General features: G+C 47.1%; 1 protein-coding gene across 3 annotated transcripts in view; it reads left to right on the forward strand.

The window, feature by feature from the left end:
* Nucleotides 1-19,174, forward strand: part of LOC146190950 (uncharacterized) — a 193,290-nt gene that overhangs the window by 102,444 nt on the left and 71,672 nt on the right. For all 3 annotated transcript variants that reach the window (XM_084601352.1, XM_084601351.1, XM_084601353.1), the window contains one exon: nt 14,407-14,561. The gene's annotated coding sequence lies outside the window, so the exon portion shown is untranslated. The remainder of the gene's footprint in view (nt 1-14,406; nt 14,562-19,174) is intronic.

Genomic DNA, 19,174 nt, shown 5'->3' on the forward strand with positions numbered 1-19,174 from the left:
TCCATACAAAAATCATCAGGTGAAGTTCTTCGTTGTGGGCAGGTCAGGATGGTGGTTTCCTGTGATCGCAGTCTCCCGACAGTCACTGAAAAAGTGTTTCGTGACCTTTCGTTTTCTGCGCTTTGGTAGACGTCGCAACTGTATGGAGAGAGTTGCTCATTTCGATCTTGGCGTACAGTTCAGCCTTCTTTCATGTGGCTTTTCTTGGCTGGTGAACTCAGTTGCCGCCTGTATAGGACCTATAGCTTCACGCACATCAATGAATTGTGACAGGCTGTCTTCTCCTTGAACAAGATGGAACTTGTCGGGATGACCACAGACCTTGAGGAACTTGTGATGTTATCTGAGTCGTCTATGTGGGCTTGTATAGGAATTGTGAATAAACTGCAAATGTTTTGACATGATCTAAGAGCAGCTGATAAAACCTCGCCTTTCTGTAAAGTGCTGGTTATAGAAAGTTGCACTCTAAGCTGATGCATGCCCCGGAAAGATAAGGACGGTTTTGAGGCTGAGGCGAATTACGAGGTAAGATAGGCACAATGAGGCCGAATGAATATTACGATATCATTACACGGCCCAGTGATTAGAGCTGAGGGAAATAAATATAGGGGATCTGAGTAAGGTTTATGGTTATAAGCGTGACTCAGGGTATGAGAGACGTCGTAGCAGAGGGCTCTGGAAATTTCGACCACCTCTGGCAACTGGGGCTCTTTAACCTGCATTGACATCGCACAGCACACGGGTGACTTGCTTTTTGCCTCCATGGAAAAGCGTCCACCTGGGGTTCTTTAACGTGCATTGACATCGCACAGCACATGGGACCTTACTTTTTGCCTCCATGAAAAAGCGGCCACCTTAGGTTTTTAACCTGCATTGACATCGCACAGCACACGGATGCCTTGCTTTTTGCCTCCATGGAAAAGCGGTCGCCCGGGGTTCTTCAACGTGCATTGACATCGCACAGCACACGGGCGCCTTGCTTTTCGCCTCCATCGAAAAGCGGCCGCCGTGGCCGGCATTCGATCCCGCAGCAGTCGAGCGGGTCATCCAAGTCAGGTACGGAACATAGTTCTCGTGGTGGAACTTCGGATAGGTAAGCAGACGACTGGACTTCCATTCACTGGAATTGGTAACATCAAACTATGATTTGGCATTCTACAGTCTACAGAGGCACGTAGAGCCCTTCGGTCTATGCTCGCAAATAGCGAATATACCGAACACCGTCAGTCCACGGCGATGATAACCATTTTCAGCTAGCCAATGCGGCGTCATGTGTTTCTATGTGAGAAATATTGGCGGCCAGAATCCACTGCAGCCATCGCAACCCCCCCTTGTTCTAGCGCGTTTTTCCAAGTTACTGGGAACAGCAGGGTTACATTTTCGCTCGGAAGATGAGAATGGGGACTGTCGGTGCGGGATGCCCCCAGATCGCCTAATTGTTCTCAAATGGAGAACGAACGTGACAGTTCTTTGAGTGTTAGTACAACTCAGTAATTGCAACACTTGCATTCAATAACGTGCTTTCAATCTAATAGGGGAATCCTTACAAAAGTTTAGCTGTTGGCGAATTTTACTCGTTTGCAGTTGAAACTGCTGTCATCAGTCTGGCTTCGGTTCATGGCCGACGAATATTGTTGCGAAATAACTGTGCAATTTCTCAACCGCTTTTTGACATGATTTTACCGTTCGTCCTCCCCGTGCCTTTTTAGCGCTGGGAAGAAGCCCCACCTCGTAGCAGGCACTACATCGAGGCTGGCTAAACAATGTTCCGTGCTTTGTACTGCACTGGCACGATGACCCAGAAAGAAGCACGCGTGCTCCGGCGCAACGAAACAGAAAAAGGCCGCAATGAAAAGAACACTTCGTTCGGCCTCCCTGTACCGCGTTAATGCCTAGTGCTGCTGGGATTCGGCGCTCCCTCCGAAGCCGTATTTAAGCCGGCCGAACAAGGCTAGAATCTGCTGCCCCATGCAGCTTGTTCGCGGAAAGCCATCGACACGTTTCACAAGGCTCGAGTCTGTAGCGTCGCTGGTAGCATAACAGCCGTTGCACTCGAGCCCTCGGGCACGCCGCTGCTGACACTGCTGCGAGCTGCGGGCTAGACGTTCTCGACGACCGCGGAGGCGAGATTGCCGAAGCGTCGCGCCGAGATGCGGCTGCGGCTTGGAAGACAAAAGTGTAAACGAAACAGAACGAGGCCGCCGAGGCTAAACGCCCACGCGGGGAAGGAGAGAGAAAGAAAAGAATACGTCGCGGAAGGAAAAGGTTGGCCGTGGGCTGGAGGGCTTGCCGCTTCTCCGTGTCTGAAACGCGACGTTCATTGTCGAAGCAGCAGGTGCGGCTGATGTCTCCGGGCCCGTCCGGCAGATGTCGCCCGAGTTATGGAACCGAATTAGGCCTGTTCCGCGGCCGAGGTTTCCTTCCGCGGAAGAGGGAGGAAGGAGGAATGCGAGCGGAGAACGTTTTATGTCCCCAGTCAAACTTGCACGTCTTGTTCCTTCCTTCCGCGTTGTTTTTCTCCACTTCTTTGCCCCCTTCGAGAATACAAGGGATCGGGGCGGTTGGCGGGTCACGCCGAAAAGTTCCTGTCGCAGCTTCTCCGGCTGCTCGACTTGAGAGCCCTATGCGCGAGGCAAGCGCTTTCCTCCGAACTACGCAAATACGACAAAAAGCTTCGCTCACGGAAATGTGCACCGAGCATTGCTCGTACGGTCTCGTACAAGTGAAACCGAGCATCATTTTTGCAGCCATGTGAGAGTCGACCATCTGGCCGTAGAACCAAATGCAGATAAAGCGCCTCAGTTAAAGATGCCAATTGAATGTTCTGCGATTGATCCAATCACGACAGCAGCTTTAAAATAGGCGCGTAGCTTGTCAATCGTTTATTCTTTCAGCATGTGGGAAGTCAAGTATATAGGCATCGAATACGGCTTCGAGAGCGCTGCACGGTTCTATCCAATGAAAAGAAAGAGGGTGGGGTGGGGGGGGGGGGGTGGGGGGGGATAGTTGTGTACAGCTGGTGTAGAGTGGCGCCCTCAGAAACCCCTTTTACTCTACAACCACCTCTCTGCGTCTAGCCTGTTTTTGTACACATTTCGCGTTCAACTCTTTCTGCGTGCCCTATAGAGGCTCTCGGTTCGACGATGATGCTTTCCGGCCGCATCGGTGATCGTTTCGAAACGCAACTGATCTTTCACGACGCGACGGGCTGCGCGTTGCTCGGCGCGTTTGTTATTCTTGAGAGAAGTGGCGTCGATGGTGAGGGCGGTGGGGGTGCTTCCAAGCTCAAAGGCCTTTTTGCATGCAAAACCACGCCAACGGCTCGCTGCTGTTCGAACAACAGATGGTGCAGGGTTAAGGTCTTCCTTATTACATTTTTCCGGTCGGAAGGGCGATTGGGAAAAGCGCGGCCCCGGTAAACATGCTCGGGATGCAAATTGAGACGAAGATACCGTCGTCTCGCCCTCTGCGCCATGGCGGGCAGGAATTTCCGTTCGCTTTGCACAGTTTGCAAGCGAAACAGAAACATCCGTGGTCGTCCTTCTTTCCGGTGCGCGCCAGAAATTCTCTTTTATGGTCATTTATCTCTAAAGAGAGGATTCAGGAACGAAAACGGAAACAGCAGCCTGGTTGTTTATTCTTGTGAGAAAGCGAACGATGAGCAAAATTACATCTGAATTCGTGTTGAGCGTTTTGATGCTGAGTATTGGGAGTAAAGGAAAGAGGCTCGCGTATATATATACTCCACCAGAAAGGAATAAGAGGGCTCGAAAGAACGCTTTTCTTAACGTGAAACTGTTCTTCGACTTTTGAGAACGTATAGGAGTCAGGAATTCCCCGAATCGGCGTATTTGCTTTTTCTTTGGGCGTGCAGGTGCATTTTGCATTTAATAATTGCTTGAAATATTTCTGATGACTGGAAAGTTTCAAGAATTTACAGTTTGCCTCGTCGTAGAAAGCAGGCGTAAGCATGAAATACGTTGCGGGAACTGCGTAGCAAATTCTAGGACGAGTCATATACAGTGGTAGCCGCGCTCGTTTCTTGAAGCCTCATGTATTGGGTCTCTTTTTTTTTTTTTTTTCCAGTCAGTTTTGAAATGGGAGAGACAGCGCGCTCGTCTACCTTCATTGCTTTTGGTTCGAGGTGACGCGCGTGAACCAGGGCCGCAGTTGCAAACGAGGGAGGAGGTTTGAGCACACGCTACAGGTCGCGTCTGCAGTCGACTGCACGACCACGACCGCTTTTATTGCAGTTCCATCGACGTGAAAGTCGGAACGTCGGCGACGATGTTGAAGACAACGACGTTCTCTTAAACAGGACCGTTCTCTGGGGCCTAAGGAGTTGTCCTCAGGCACGGTTGGACGCTTTTGCACGGTAGGGCACTATTCCCGAACTAGATTTAAACGGCTGCCGGTAAAAGTGTGTAGACAAAATCGGCTGTCGTACGTAGAAGGGAAGAGTGCCAACAATGCGGTTCGCAGGGACCCATTGATAGCGATATATCTATACTATTTCGTTCTCCGCGGTCTCTAATTAATTACTTCCACGCAGCCGTGTCCTATACTAGCACTCGGTATTGCATTCCTGGCTAGAGCAAAGCGCATAGGAAAATATTTCAATAACTTTGTTAAACGGAAGTTTGCGGAAACACTCATTGGAACTTTACAAAAGCCTACAAAGAGAACAGAGATTACTGTGCCAACGAAGAAGCCCTTCCTTTAATGTCTGTTTGTTTAACACGGGTCGGAACTTTCAAGTGTGCCTTGAAATGGGCAGCTCTTTCTAAGTAGTCATCAATATTTAAAGAAATTTTGTGCCTATGGAATAACAGTGGACCACGCCGTATAATTGTCTCGTATACAGTTGTTGAGCGAAAACTCTCTAGTGATGCACAACTGTGCAACGCGAGATTCTGTCACCGACAACCACCTGGATATTTAATTTATTACACATTGAAAACACCAGTAGTTATCCCGGCTTGTAAAGCAGAGGTGAGGTATGGGGATTACTATCTTGCCAGTTACCTATACCGCTATTGGCGTTATGCGCTCCAAATGGAGGGTGTGAAAAAATATCTGTTTGGCTAAAATAAACCGTGGGAATAAAAATCGTGGTACTTCGACAATTTAGCCGAGCGCAATGATAACTGAGCCACTGCGGCAGATATGAAGGCTTTTGATACATTCGGCTATTGAGGCTTGCTCTAAAGGAAGTGCTGTAGGGCTTTCCATAAGCTACTTAACAAACCTTGAAAGATGTTTGAGCAAACCACGTTTCAACTTCGCGCTTAAAAGCTGTAGAAGCTTTTAAGCGCGAAATTGAAACGTGGTGAAACGTGGCAGGAATCCTTCAGGACTCTGATTAAAGGGCAATTTCCTTTTATTTGTACTTTAGAGAGCTGCCATCAATTACGTGTGCATCTGAATGCATTATGTAGGCCTGCGACACCGCATTTATTCTGTATGTTTTTTTTTTTTTCGTTTTGCGAAAACAATAGAGAATGCAGGCGCCATCATCAGCGATGAAATAATAAATCTGTTAATGTGGCACTACGAATGAATGGCTTAACAATTAGTAGCTTTAGAGCAACAACAACAATAAAAACAAAAACAGTGTTTCGCTCAGCATATGTGAGTGTTTACACGCAGTGAATAATATAAAATGCCTTTCAACAATTGTCTATTGGGAAAAATTAGCTCGATAATATACCTCGGCGTCTTGTTACATTATAGCTGGGATTGGAAAGCACATAGTAATAACCTGCACATGTTCTAAATTAGCGTTATCATGTTATCTAGTTATTGGCAAGCAGATTACACTTTGATGTGCCAGTTCTGACAATTATTTGTTACAGCATATTTACTGCCACTTCGCGCACTGTTACAGCGCTTGCTAGTCAACGTTCACGACAGTTGTATGGCCCGAAACATAACTGTTTGCCAACGTTACGTATTTGTTTACCTTTTGTACTTTGTTAGAGGAGTACAAAGCTCCCATTGTCCCTCCTCGTTATCGCTATCTTGATCCTCTCCTTGTTCCTTTTATCACCTCAGGCCGCGGTTCGGGTGCCTAAGATATTTGTTAGCAATTGCCGCCACTGGCAAATTTCGTTTCCTTCTTTCATTTTTTTTTAATAAACCGCACCAGGCGGCAAAAATATGAGAAAGTATCCTACTTGAAGTCATCGACCAGGAACTTGGATTTGTGTTTGAAGCAAATTTTTCTTGATGACGTTTAAGTACACGCATTATTCGAATTTCTCTGTATCTAACTAGCAGATTTTTGCGTTCTGGTATGTTCTACCGTGATATCTCCAGTCATCGCTTATATCCGCAACTTTAATCGAAAAATTGATAATGTAAAAACAACAGAGTCATCGCTCACGCCTAAAAAATGGAAACCCGTGGGCTGACCGATTTCCGGAAGATACCTTAACGCCACAACTGCAAAAAGAAAAAAGAAATTAAAGAAAGAAATAGGGGACAGGAATGAGCTATTAATAATGCATCCTCCCGAATTTTCGCGACCCCAACGACTCAGAAGAATAACGATCGAGATAATATTGATAAATATTTTGCTCGCGAACTCAAAGAAGTTTGTTTCCGCCCGATACGGAACAGCTATAGGAGGTCACTCTTTGCACCGGGATGTGCAGCGCTGATACAGAAGTTGTTGCAGTTCGATTCCTGGGCGACCCCTGCATAATGAAGGAGGGTCTATTTTCAGTTGCGTGCAACAGGTAATGCTTTCAAAAGGGTCTGTTTAAGCAAGATAACATCCCATGATTAAAGTTGAGTGTATTTTTTATCATACCATGGGAGGGGGGGCTAGTGCATACATAATAAAAAGGGGGGGGGGGGGTGGGGTGGGAGGAGTTAGGCGATTAAGGGGGCTATTACGACAGTGTATTATTTGTCTAGCAAGTAATTGTGTTCATGACCTCAACCTATATATAGCTTCAGCTAAAGCAGTGCGCTCAACATGTTTCTATCTACCGGCTGTATTTACATAAAATTATGCACAAGTGCCGCGAAAAAAAAAAAAAAAAACGCTTTTATTGTGGCTGATGCAATTATCTATAGAGGAATGCTATGGTCACAAAGATCGTGCAGAAATACCGTATGCTCTATACGCACAGCGCGGCATGCCGCATCGCGTCGTCTGGGCGGCGCACATGTCTGCTTTTACTTTCGTTTATTTCTCCTCTCCCTGGGGTCTTTGTCTGCTGTCTAAGGGCTGCTTGCAACATCAGCTTGCATTTTCTGGATGTAAGTATGCTTACCGATAGCCCCGCCGCGGTAACTCAGTCGTGAGGTGGCTCTGTCGGGCAAAACATAGGAAGCCCGTGTACTAGACATACTCGAGCCGAACTCGATCGATGCTGGCTGCGTTTAGATGGACGCGAAACCTAAGGCGACCCGTGTACTGTGTGACGCTAGCCCGGGTTCGATCTCTGCCGATATATATTGCCGCGTTTTCGATTGACGCTAAGTGAAAAGCGCCCTTGTTCTGGTGCGACGTTCGTGCACATTAAAGGGCCTCAGGTAAACCCCGTGGCGTCACGGAGATGCTGTAATGGCTTCAGTTATGACTCGGGCTATGATAAACGCCGTTGTGAAGTGGAGTGCTTCGGTAACATCGACCATCTGAGGTTCTTCAACGCGCATTGACTTTGTACAGTGAGTGCATGGGCGCATTATTTGCTTTCCGGCTTCGCCAAACAGGGTCGTATACCACCCTCAAATAAAGGCTTCTTACAGTGTACACGACGGTGAGGTGAATAGAGCGCTGCATGGCCGAAGCACGGAACAACCAAAAAAGGAGAGCAAAATTTAAGGAAATTTGTTTCAATGCTTCTCAGCGATTAAGACCGCGAAAGACATTCAGGGTTTGTACAAGGGGTTTAGAAAGCAAGCCGCATCAAATAAGAGAAAAGTGCAAGAACTCAGGCCTGGATCGCAAGACAGTGTAGAAAATTGAGATGGCCATATCTTCTTCTTCTCTTTTTTTTTTTTTCTTCGGTGTGGTAGCGAATTCAAAAAACAAATGCGTTGCATGTGAAATGTGTTTATGAGTTTATCCCAAATAAATGGGCAAGGTGCACTTAAAACTGGAATAGCTGCGGGCCCATTTTGTGTTCATGGAAAGCTCCTTTTCCTCATATATTATATTGCCCTGTTCTGCAGTGTGGGGCGTGTGACCACTACGTGATCACTCATGGCTGCATCCGTGACGTCACGGCATACCGATCAGTCAGTGTGGTGCGCGGCACCTGCTCTGCTTCACTTAGCTTCATTATCCCTTCCTCGCTTTCGCTCCTCCCACTTCTTTAGTTTGTGGCACTTCTGCAGAACCGGAGAACGAGCCCTTCACATTTACGGCTGTATACCGATTATACAAATTCCTTTAACACCGGTCCTGATGAGAGATCATCGCAACATGCAGCATAAATGGAAGCTTCTTGTGTGTTTACCCAGTGACTAGAGATTAGACGATGCCTTTGATAGCAGCGATTGTGATTGCTCTATGCTCCGAACGGCTGTCGTGAGTGGTCAACACCCGTGGGCCAGCGCTCACTTGAAGCTTTAGGGAATGCGACTCCTGGCGCCCACACGAATGTGGGCTGAAACGTTTTCTATCGTTCTCTGGCGTACTCGTGTCGAAGAAGGGAAGACTCCATAAGCCTTTGCTGAGAATAAATGCTGAGACCGCCAAATCCCATTTATAGCCATCGACAGCCCATTTTCTTACCCCGAACCTCGTGTCTGATGGCCGGCCTTAGAGAAAGTACAGAGAGCGCGCTGTGGGAGCCACCGATTCCGGCCTTTTTATGGCATCGCTGGCCTCTGTGGAAACACAAGCGCGCTGTGTGCGCTAGGAGTAAAAAATAAAAGCCCCCAAAATTAGGTAAAGAAAAAGATCGCCACCGGTGTGTCACTGAAGGGCCCCATTATAGAAGTTATGGGATGAAAAGAGTAGCGGGGTTCGCTGGTCATGGCTCCGCGAAAGAGGAAACGAGCCTCCGGCATTTCTCCTTCACACACACACGGGAGCACATTTTCTTTGGTATTGGTTCATCAGCCGAGTGAGCAACGCTGAGCACCGAGTCTTCCGAGTCGCCTAAATGATATATATATATATAAAGAAACACGAAAGCAACGAAGTCGAAATCGTCTCAGCACTGGTCCGGCAGTAATGAAGGTATACGCCATTGCTTTCTTTCAAGTATTTTACGCTGATCCGGTCTTCAGAACGCAGGCAGCTCCAGGGCGCGGACGTCCGGATTTTCGATATCCTAGCTCTCATAGTTCAGCTGTTTTAGGCCCCTTTTAACCTGCGTCTCAGCCTTGCGCGGAGCCGCGCCCTTTTCCTTCGGCAATTGGGTGCAGCTATTTTAAAATTTTCAGCCGTAAATAAACACTGCTTTCGTTTCTTTCCCCCCATCGTGACTGCTTGTTGTGTGCAGCTTGCTGGGGCGGCCTCTTTTTATGTCGTGGTTTTTTTAAAGCAAAAGGAGGAGACAAAGCAAGAGCCCTAAAAACAGGTATAAAAGGAAAAGGGTAAAAAGTGAAGCTGTCCTCGGGTGAGCTATATTGGTCGTTTCTCCTGCCCCTTTTTTCCATTCTCGCTGAAAAGAGAAACCTAAGATGGAAGGAAAAACGGGAACAGGTAAACACGTGGTGGGGCGAGAAAGTCGATAAGGCGGTAAAATAAGCCGTCGACCTATAGGGGTTGCCCCCGGATCGCCAGGTTTAACCCCCCTTCCGCCTACCTCGGCTGCGCGCCAATGTTTTCGCTCTTTTGTTTCAGCCCCGGTTCGCTCTCCCGACTGCGACGGCTTTGTTTTGCGTTGCCTCGCACTCCGCGGCCTCCCGTGTGAACTGTTTTTCAGATCAAAGTCGATGGCAGCGAGTGTGAGTTTCCCCTGGCTTCGGGGCAATTCCCGGACGCCTTTCTTGTTGGTGGGTGTGAGTCCCCTTATTTTTGGCGCCCCGGTGTCACCTCGGGTATTTCTTCCCATTTTATTCTTTTGCATCGCCCGGAGATGGCTTCCCTTTCTTATTCGTTCTTCCTCTTCGGTGCTCGTTCAGTGCTCGGCGCCTCGGGCGGGGAAGCCGACATCGTCGCACTTGATCCTCCCGGGGCTGCATGGCGACAGGGATGGAAGAAAGGAGAGAGAAAAAAAAAAGGGGGAGTGAAACAGAGAAGAGGAAAAGAACGAGACCCGGTGTGTTGCTGCAACAAGATCAGCAACCACCATGCGTCTTGTAGGCCGCGCCGGACTAGCTTCCCTCTTCTTGGCAGCACCTTCGCCGTTTTTTCTCCTCGGATATTACGTCGCTCCGTCTTGCTGGATTTGGTCTTTTGTTTCTGGCGTAAGCGGCGCTCCCCAAAACGCGAGCGCTCAAGGAGGGCGGTCCGTATATTGTAAGGAGAAACAGGGCGTTCGATCTTGGATCTGAGGCTGTCATCACACGCGGCGTTCTTCTTTTTAGCCGGGAAAAAGCGAGAGGCGACCACGCTTGCGTGTGAAGAGGAATCTTACTCTTGTTTGCCTTCGCAGCGGGCTAATAAAAATGGAACGGCGAACTTTTTCGCTGTGCCGTTCTGAGCGTAGCGAAGCGGCGCGGGAGCCTCCGCCACCTTCCGGACGGACAAGGTGAAAAAAAAAAAAAAAAAAAAAGTAATAATAACCTAGAAACAGAACAAAAACAATGACAAACATACAACCTGAGCGCGGCCTTTACAGCCTGCCACGCCTGTGACATGACAGGAACACTCGGCCGAACAACGTTTATGAGTTCTTCTCGTCGTGTCTTCCTTGGCGGCTGAGGAAGAGGTAGAGGAGGACAAGTTGTTAAACTAGCGCCAAACCTTTGGCGCCCTAGTTTATCCTTCGCGTCACGTTCGATGAGGTCTTCAATCAGCAAAACTTCTTACGTAGTGGCGTGTTTTTGGAAACGGGACGTTGCGCCCGTTTAAAATTCCGAATACTTTGAACACGGTTTAAGTTTTTGCATCGTGGAACAGTATGACGAAAAAAAAAAAAAAAAGGAAAGTTGGAGCGAATATTCAAACATTATTTGGCGGGAGCAGCTGCTTTGATTTTTTACAGAAGACAGTGGAAGGCGAAATGTGCCAAGAAAAAAAAAAAAAAAGAAACTTCACCGTTGCTCAATTGGAAGCGCAGACGAAAGGATGCGGCATTGATACTTCACTTAAATGCTGCACACTCACGTTTGTTAAACTGCAGTTGAATTTGTTATAAAGCACTTTAGTTTTCTCAGGGAGTTAAAATAAGGTATACATCGTGCTGGCAACAGGAAATTATTGGAGGTTGCGACATCGACCCCCCCCCCCCCCCCCCCCCTCCTTAGCAAAAAAAAATATGAATGGGAAGGACCAGTTCCTTTCCACATGTAAAAACTCGCAAGAGCGAAAATCAGTCAGTGCTATTGAACCAATCTGGATATAAATGACCGTTACCTCTATTTTAAACCGATGTTTCCTGGAGTAGCACAGTCTTTAATTTTTTTTCCCTGTTTTTCATATAAAGTGCCGTTCTGCTTGATTGGCTTCTATGGATATTTACGGACGCTTTAAAAATAAGTTTATTTTATATAATATGTTTATAAAATATTAACATTATAGTTCCCAGTATGTAGAATTCGGATTGTATATAAAATACTTAACATTTTTTTTTATTAGGATCATTTCTTGTCATTAAACAACAGCAAGAATAAACCGACCTAGCACTTTCTCTGTTTTCAAGACACTTTGTTTGTGATGTGGATAAAATATCTAAGGAAAAGTGGCTTTCTTTCATAAATCACAAACTCTCAGCTAGGCCTTATAACGTACTAAGTTTAGTTAATACCCGTTGCGCATTTCCAGGTCTGGTGATGCTTTTTAGCTGCTCCCTGTTTTCGCGAACAGGGCAATGTATTATTCAATTAAAAATAAAACGAGGCGAGACGCAATGAGATGCACTGAGTTTTGACTAGCGCCGGCATATGTATACACAGATGAACAGCATCCACAGCTGATCAGGTTGCTCGGGTCCCTAACCTCAACCCCAACTCTGAACCAAGCACACCCGCCTTTGATGCGATCGAGACGCCGGGAGAAACACGGAATATTTAGTAAAATTTGCTAATCGGTCCTTTGATGCGTTTTTTTTTTCTTTTCGTTTTGCCACTTTCAACCTGGCGTTAAATTCCCCACCTTTATTCTGCTGTCGTTCGTTGGAGGCTCGTGAACGATACAAGGCCCATAAGTTTGTAGCTCCATCAAATACTTGTGGGCGTGCTGTCGTCGGAGTTTACACATTTAGAGCGATGTAGAGATATTTTGGTGTTGGCTGTGTATACCTGAACGAGACCCTTTCTTAATCATTTACACTTGTATTCGGGGAAAGGATGGCATCACGAGAAAGAGGTAGTTGGTTTCTTTCGTTGGCTTCGGCTAATCACGCACGACCGCGCTGCCGTCGCCATCGACGTCTCGATGACGCGCATCGCTCATAATTACGGCACGCATCGGATGCGTCCTATTTCCCCGGAGAGCAGCAGATAGCAGGCGTTCGTAGCATTTGTTGTTTGTTTCTGGTCGCCGCAAGCCGACGACGTAAACACGGGCCGTCGCGTCTTCTTACTTTCTGGCGACGCATCGCAGTGATGGAGCCGCCGCGGCGACGTCTCTTCTTCCCAAGAGAGAGCCGAAACGGATCGCGCGCAATTTTCGTATCCGATGTCAAATCATTCACGGCGTGCGCGTATCAAAACATAAGAGCGGCGCCGGCGAGGGATTCTCCCGGGCAGCTCGCGCGCCATCGTTCAGCCGCGGTGAGGTTCGTTCCGTATGGTGTTGCGCTTCGTTCTTTGACGGAGTGCTCTTGAAACATGCGGGGCCGAGGTTGTTCATCATAGCGTAAGGAGGAAACTCAAAGTTGCCAACCACCCGTAGTCATTCGGGGTTCATTCGAAATTACGTCAATCGCTTCATTACATCGAACCACTGACAAGGCCACGAAGGCGGAGCATCGCTTACAGTTACGGTTTCGGTTTCAGTTTCACGTTCAGTATTATTTTTGTGAAGCTGACTATAAAAAAAGTGTTCCTTTACAGCACTGAAGGTATATGCGAACGTAAATGCGAGACTAATAAATAGTCCACATGACGTACCGTGGCGGACAAAAGTAAACGGAGCATGCTATTTGCTTCTAAAACTTTTCACGCGTTGCATAATTGAAACCAGCAGCCGTGGCATATGCAGACCGGTACTAGACGTCAGTGCTCTTTCACTAGCACACATAGTGTTTCCTTATCTCCAATGCAGAGAGCGTGATTGTAATTTGAACGGGAAATCATGCTCCGTTTACTTATTTCCGCACCTGTATGTTGTAAAAAAAAAAAAAAAAAGTGCTTTGCGAGAGCGTACAGAAACAGGCGGAAAGACAAAGCAGACGCGGCCTCCGTACGCTTCGTGGAATTCCTGACAGGAAGCGCAGCCATTGGCATGCATGTGCACTGCGTATTTTACTTGTGTTAAGATGCTCTAACTTAACCCTTTGAGGGTTTTTGCCGTACATGTACGGCGGCGGTTTTCCGTCTCACAAGGTTTTTGCCGTACTGATACGGTTACTTTTGTGGTATAGTCTTAATGTAATAATAACATGAATAATTTCATAACGACATAATATACCAGAACATGATCGGCCAGATCTGCCAGAACACGATCTGCAAGGACTATAATCTGCTGCGAAATGTGCTGATGTCTGTCGAGTCTGTAGCTTTGGATGGGTAGCCACAGAAAATTGTCCCCGAGTATAAGTTAATTTTGCTGTAGCGTTCCCGCAGGTGAATCTTAAAGCATATCTGGATGCGATATTCGCAGCTCACGTGCATGCGGTAAGGAAGTATTTGATGTCTTTGGCCTCCCGGCGTTACAAAAAGCCAATGTTTCCATTTTAAGGGATCTCCTAACACATCCAGTTGTAGTGACGCGTTTTCAATCGATTACGGTCTACTTTGTTTCCTCTCTACACCTTATTACTTTTTGGTAGCCTTATCAATCATTCCCTGGAGAGAATTCGGGAATATTTGCTGCATTAGGCTTTTTTTTTCTTTTTTGCCGTGGAAGCTCCATAAACGCCACTGAAGAAAAAAAAATTACAGCGTGGAAAATTGCGTCATGAAAACCAAGAAATAAAAGGAAGTGTATATAGATAGAAGAAGACCAAGAATTGCTACATGACAAAAATAACTGGGTTTTGCTGAAAGCGTACGCAGTTAAGTGAAAAAAAAAAAAGAAATTCTTGTTGTGCTAGTCAAACAAACTGACTTCTCTGAATAGTTCCACTTCGTTCATACAGTTTTTTTCCTCTTTCGCTTATGCTTTTCCAGGTGACAGTTTGCTGGGCGTCCACTTGCTTCGGAGGCCAATGCTGAAAAGTCCTTCGAGCGCAACCATCGCAGCGCTCTTCCCGGGGTCTCTGCCCCGTGAGCAATGCCGGGATAATTTGCTGTGACGGACCTCCCTTGCATTCTTCAGCGTAAACGTGAGTTGATCGGTCAGGAGCACCGGCTTTTCGACACCTGAAAGCGCCGCGGAAGGTTGTCTCTACATGATCACGTTTTTTCCCTCATTTTGTTCCATTCTATATCTTTCAGAGTGCTCAGTCTGGTCAAATGAATTGATATTGCTAGAACAGTTTATATTTCGTTGTCCCTTCACCACCACTAGAAAATTTCGCCAGTTTAACTTCAGCAACATAATGACATTATGCGCAGGATGGGATAACATATCAACGTCCTATATCGCAGCTATGCACTGAGATATATGTGAATATTTAAATCGTAATCATTAGTCTGGTTTCTAAGTGTTCTCTACGGCACACTCATAACCTTTCAAAAAAGTTAATACTAAGGTTATTTGCTAGTCTAGTTGGTATAGCATCGCAACTTTTGGAAGCGCTGAGGCAGACAGGGACGAGAGAAGTGGACGGGACAAACGGTTTTGTGCCGTCCAATTCTCTTGTCCCTGTCTGCTTCAGCGCTTCCAAAAGTTATAAAAAAAGTTAATACCATAGTGTGTCATAATCTAAGGCATACAAATCATGAGAAAGCAGCAAAGAAGATGGAAGTGTGTCTTAAGCTGCGTAGTGTGCCTGTTTCGACACATGCATAGTAATAATGAGGGAAATCAGTACTATCTTCTCTTGTTTTCGACGAGCTTGCTGAAAGAAAATTGTTGGATTTTTAAGCTGCGCACAATTCAGGATCATATCATAAGGGAAAGCTTCAGTTTTTTTTTTTCTTTTTTTTTTCCTTCAAAGCAAGTCGGCAAAAATATAGCCGCGTAAAACCATTCCCTTGAAATACGGCCCATTAGAATATAGAGCGTCGTTGGGGCTTTCGACGTTTGTTCTCGGAAAAACCGTCTTTGAACTGTGCGATACCAGTTGAAGCGGATATACTGAGCTGATGAACAGGCACCATCTGCGCTGCATTGGCATCCCCGCGTAAATAGTTGATGCAATCAAAGCGAGCGCGTGAGTCTACGAGTCCGCGGAAAGTCCGGGGCCAGAAACCACTTAGACGGAAAGCCCTTCTTTGTCAACAAACAGTCGCTTCTTCCCTGAAAAAAAAAAAAAAAAAGAAAGAGGACTTGGTAAACTCCGCTCGTCCGTTTTCCCCCGGCAGCTGCCCTGGCGGACTGCGAGATTATGACCGCGAATTGGTTTGAATGCGGCCGTTGGCAGTCGCGATTCGCCAGATAAACGACGCCGGGTTTTAGCGAATCAAGGCGCGTCCGGACCCTACGCCGGAACACAATAGCCTCGCTCCGGTCGGCTGAACCACGTAGCCGTAGGGAGCGATGGAGAAGGAGCATCCTTCGAAAAGGTGAAAGGCGGGCGGAGGAGGGCTGCAGCCGGAGCCCGTGCGGCGGCGCGCCGGGCTCCAAGTAGCTTTTCGTCTCGCGAGGATTTGTAGGCTTGCGCTCCAGACCCGGCGCGTGATCAGTATTCCTGAGACGCGGGACCGCTTTGCCCTTCGCGTCTTTATTTGTTTTTGTTTTTCCCCCTTCTTGGCGCTAGTAAAGCGTAGCGAGTCTCCTTCCTCTCCGTCGTGTAGGTCTGGCTGCACCTCTCTCAATTTCTCCGCAGGCTCTGGCACCTTGTGATGGCTGGGGATTGCCCCCTTTTCGCCCTGATTTCCCCTCTCTGTTTTCATCGCCCTCTATGTCTCTCTTTCCTTCCTGGCGCTCATTTCCGACAAAACGAACGACGCGGAAAGGCCAACGAGCATGAAAGAAAGACAGAGAAAGGGGACTCTGCCCAAACATGGGCGGGCAGAGCCGCGCAAAGACTTCGAGATCCGTCAAGACAGACCAAACTGCCATTGTGCTCCCCTCTACCCCCTCCCTACCTTGGTCCTTTGTCTATTCACTCTGCTGCTTCACCTTGCGTGCATTTTCCTCCTGCACTTGTCGCTTTTCTGTTCGCCTGTACCAGCGAAAAGTTTGCGGGCTGACAACGGTAGAACGAATACAGGTGAACGAGAAAGAAAAGTGAGCTTGAGCAGGATGAAGGGCTCCTGAGATACATGGATGGAGGTAAAACAACGGAGGCTCTTTTTGATGCTTGTCCATCGGCACAGAATCGATGGCGCGCCCCATGTAAAGAGATGGCAGGGCGTTTGTTCTCGTTGCGAGGAGGGAAAGAGAGCGCTGGAGGGTTATAGGGAGATTCGCGCCTCCGCATGCTATCTTCCATCAGCTACGGGAGTGAACTCGTAGGCGGTGGTAAACGTTTTTCGAACCAAGACCGCTGTCTTCCTTGGGCTACTCGTGTAATGCCTGGCCGACACACCACGCTGATGCATATGCGATACTTTTTGTTTTGTTTCTTATGTCCTGTTCTTCTATTTTGCGCAGGATAATCTGCTGGACTTATTTCGGTACGTGCCTCGCGTCTTATGAGGGCATGTTATGGAAACCTTTATTCATTGCAGTTTTTATGCCTGTTTTGTGCCTGACATATTTTGGACTCCCTGCTAAAGCAGGAGCATGGGAGAAACGCGCAATATGTTTATCGACCTGTCCATGGAGCGCAATGCAAAGTCGTTCGACAGCAGCTTATAAATGTCACGAGCACAATACTCAGCGCGACCGTGCTTGTTGTTACGAGGCTAGGAAGGTTCTTTTGTCGTACTCCTTACCCCCTACATTACAGCAATCGATTTTTTGGCGAGTCTCTTCACTGGCGTATAGCAGCTGAAGCACCCAATGTACATTCGATCGAACATTATCCTACCTTGTAAGCAAATAGGAAGCATATGTAGCAGTCAATAAGGAGCAAGCGAGCGAACGCATGTGAGCGAACGATTATAGGGAGAATAGGGGCACCCTATCGGTTTGGGGTATAGGGTAATAGCGGGCTGCGAGTGCACATGCTCTGAGTAATTGCTGCACCCCTCGCCTATCACTCGCAGCATTCCGCGCGTGCGCATCGTCACCCAGCTATTACCATATCCTCATAACCTATCGTGACATTATAAAAGAACAAGAAAGCTCCCTTATACCTCGCACCAGGGTTGGGCAGGTAATGCAGGTCTGTCTGACATATGTGCATGGCGCCCATCCGTGTTTCGTGCTGTTAGTCAAACTCACGGCATCCTTTATTCTTTTAGTTTTGTTCAGGTACTGATTTCCAATAAACTGTACAATAAAATTTGCAGTACTGTCGCAGATGACCCCCCTCCCCCTACTAAATGTGAACATATACATTAATGGCCAGTGAACCATTCCAAGTGCCAGGTCGGCAGTCGCTGTATACGAGTACACAACTAGTCCGAGGAGAGGTCAGACCGATATTGCGAAACGAATAATCTATAAAGCGGGTCACACTAATAGGTTTGCAATAATAGAGCGCATTATAAGAGGGCTGAAAGTGCTTATCGTACGTAGGCTAGGAATATCGATCGCTTTTCCACCCATAGTGCGGACAGCTATTGCTGCAGCGGCTGCTGAAATAAACGAAGGTTTCCGAATGTTCACCCCTTGGGTATAAACATGGCAGAATTGGTGTTGCGTCAAGCGCCTGCTAATTCCCGATTCATACGGTATTGTTCAAGGCATATCTGGGACCGTCTGTCCTTAGGATCCGTTCTCCTCCTCAAGTTTTATTTAGTACCACATGGGCTAGACGGCAGCTTGGGACGAAAACAGCGAGTGGCCTGCCGTTATAATCACAAGACAGCGAGTCCCCACGTTGATGGTGGCCTTGGGCACCCCTCACACGCACTTAGTCACAGCTGGCTGCGATATGCAGCCACTGGTGAGGCCCGGTAGTAGATCTGGAAATGGTTCGGTAGCTTCCCGCCGACGCTTGAAAGTCGCGGCTACGCCACTCGACAACCAACAAAAAACCATCAAGAAACCATATGGAGAATGTACGCTTGCAGGACAAGGCCATTTCGGGGAGCGACGCTTACGGCATGGGCCTTTGCAATTTGTCTCACGTTGGGATCGAATAGAATTGAATTGGTTTGGTTATAGGGTTTAATGTCCCAAAGCGACTCACGGTATGAGAGACGAATAAGAATTAAAAATGAAATGAAATATGAAGGGTTTTAATTTTTACTCTAGGTAGTAAATATTTAGGATGTCAACTTTTGTTTTGATATTATACGTGGATTAGCGTTCAGGGTAGCAATATTTTTCTGATCGCGGTTTATTTTAGTGATGTATCTAAGTTTAGCCCCTGAAGTGTCATAGGAGGTGGCTATTGTATACTAATAAGGAAAGTTAAGAAAGAAGAGCAATGGTACAAATTAAGCATTGGAAAAGTGAAATATTGCAATTGCAATAATAAAGGATAACATTAAGTTGAGTTGGCACACCTCCCAAAAGGTACACTAGGAGCATATACTAAACAGAGAAAAATAACGCGTTGGTATAAAGGCCAAATTTCTTGGCAGACTTTTAAAAAGTTCAGATTTTAATTCAGCGATGTTGCCTGAAACTAGAGTTCTCTTCCAGTACACTGAGGTTCGCGATCTTGACACACGTTTGAATTTCCAACGGGAAAGATCGTTTTACAGCGAAACGTGGTTATACGGAGCTGTGCCGCGAGAGCCTTGAGCATACCTAACACACGGGTTCGCCACA

Source organism: Amblyomma maculatum, chromosome 4 (genome assembly GCF_055883805.1).
Source record: "Amblyomma maculatum isolate TAMU_Amacu chromosome 4, ASM5588380v1, whole genome shotgun sequence".
NCBI classification, from domain to species: domain Eukaryota; kingdom Metazoa; phylum Arthropoda; class Arachnida; order Ixodida; family Ixodidae; genus Amblyomma; species Amblyomma maculatum.